The sequence below is a fragment of the Pseudorasbora parva genome, chromosome 18, assembly GCF_024679245.1.
Source record: "Pseudorasbora parva isolate DD20220531a chromosome 18, ASM2467924v1, whole genome shotgun sequence".
Lineage (NCBI taxonomy): Eukaryota > Metazoa > Chordata > Actinopteri > Cypriniformes > Gobionidae > Pseudorasbora > Pseudorasbora parva.
The window spans coordinates 1,129,431-1,131,716 of NC_090189.1; positions in this window are offsets into that span (position 1 = coordinate 1,129,431).

Here is a 2,286-nt window from a genome sequence, read left to right on the forward strand (position 1 = left end):
CCTCAATGTCCTTGCTGATGGAAGGAGGTTTTTACTCAAAATCTCACGATACATGGCCCCATTCATTCATTCCTTTGCGCGGATCAGTCGTCCTGGTCCCTTTGCAGAAAAACAGCCTCAAAGCATGATGCCCCCCCCCCCCCCATGCTTCATAGTAGGTATGGTGCAACTCAGCATCTTTCAAGTTGAGTTTTTACCAAAAAGTTCTATTTTGGTTTCATCTGACCATATTACATTCTCCCAATCCTCTTCTGGATCATCCAAATGCACTCTAGCAAACTTCAGACGGGCCCGGACATGTACTGACTTAAGCAGGGGGACAAGTCTGCAGGATTTCAGTCCCTGGTGGCGTAGTGTATTACTAATGGTAGCCTTTGTTACTTTGGTCCCAGTTCTCTGCAGGTCATTCACTAGGTCCATCGTGTGGTTCTGGGATTTTGCCCACCGTTCTTTTGATCATTTTAACCCCACAGGCTGAGATCTTGCGTGGAGCCCCAGATCGATTTATCAGTGGTCTTGTATGTCTTCCATTTTCTAATAATTGCTCCCACAGTTGAATTCTTCACACCAAACTGCTTACCTATTGCAGCTTCAGCCTTCCCAGCCTGGTGCAGGTCTTTAATTTTGTTTCTGGTGTCCTTTGACAGCTCTTTGGTCTTGGCCACAGTGGAGTTTGGAGTCTGACAGTTTGAGGTTGTGGACCGGTGTCTTTTATACTGATAACGACTTCAAACAGGTGCCATTAATACAGGGAACGAGTGGAGGACAGAGGAGCCTCTTAAAAAAGAAGTTACAGGTCTGTGAGAGACAGAAATCATGCTTTTTTTGTAGGTGACCAAATACAGATTTTCCACCATAATTTGCAAATCAATTCTGTAAAAATTGGACAATGTGATTTTCTGGATTTTTTTCTCATTCTGTCTCTCATAGTGTACCTATGATGAAAAGTACAGGCCTCTCTCGTCTTTTTAAGTGGGAAATCTTGCAATAAACTATCTACTGGCTGATTAAATACTTTTTTGCCTACTGTATTTGCGTGGGTAAAAATTATTACATCGTAACATTTACATCTTAATAAGCTCTCACTTAATATAAAGTGAAAATGAAATTGGTCCCAAGATGGAGCCTTGTGGAACTCCCTTGGGGCAAGTGAGGTAAAAACTAAACACAAACAACCCGATCTCATGAGAAGTGTAACTATTTTATGATGTGGCGATATCATATAAATTAGTACAATAGGAATTCTATAAAAATGTATGATTTTTAGAAAAATGTAAGCATGAGCAATGCAATCGCACAGGAAAACATAAGTATTTTATGAGGTGCTGATATAATAAGAATGTGTATGATGTGAACACAAACATAGGGGACACAACAAAAAATATACCAGTAAAATAGGTACAAATTAAATTGTGTTGATCTCGATCACTAACTATGTGTTTGTGTGTGAAATCTGCATATGAACTTTATGAACAAACCAATACAAATATAGTCTCAATGAATCACGTTCATATGTGTTTATTATATAATCTCTTGCGCTCTGTGTATATAGAGTATGTGGTGTTCCTGTCAGATGAGTTATAAAAGAGCTCCAGTCCTCCTTCGTTCTGCCGTTTTGATTTCCTGATATGACATTGGCGTGAGATTCGCCTGAGAAGAGACTCGCGATAGATTGTCCTCAGCGTCCTGTCAGAGGACTGCAGGAATGCTTCCCATCAGCCCTTTTCCCCGAATAATGAAATTCTGGCTTGATATGTTCAGTCATTAACAGATAACGGATATATGTGCCGAAGCGGCTGCTGGAGGATTGTGGGTCATTAGCTGGAGCATAAAGGCACTTGTGTTATCAGCACTGTTAAATGACGTGAGGAGGGTTTGATGATCTGAAGGTCAAAGGGCCGTGGAGGTGATAAAGAGACCCTAGAGTTCAAAGGTCACTGTTTACATAATGCGCTGCTCATCTCAACAATTCGGTGTCGTATACATTCCAGGAATCATATCTGGGGAATCTGGAGGCCGAGTCGACGCCTCAAACTGGTTGTTGTGCTCCTCAAAACATTCCTGAAGCATTTGTGCTTTGTGTCAGGAGCATTATCCTGCTGGAAGAGCCACAGCCACCAGAATACCGTTTCCATCAAAGGCTGAACATGGTCTCAGCAATGCTTAGGTAGGTGGAGCGTGTCAAAGTAACATCCACATGGATGGAGGACCCAAGGTTTCCCAGCAGAACATTGGCCAAAGCATCACACTGCCTCCGCCGGCTCGCCTTCTTCCCATAGTGCATCC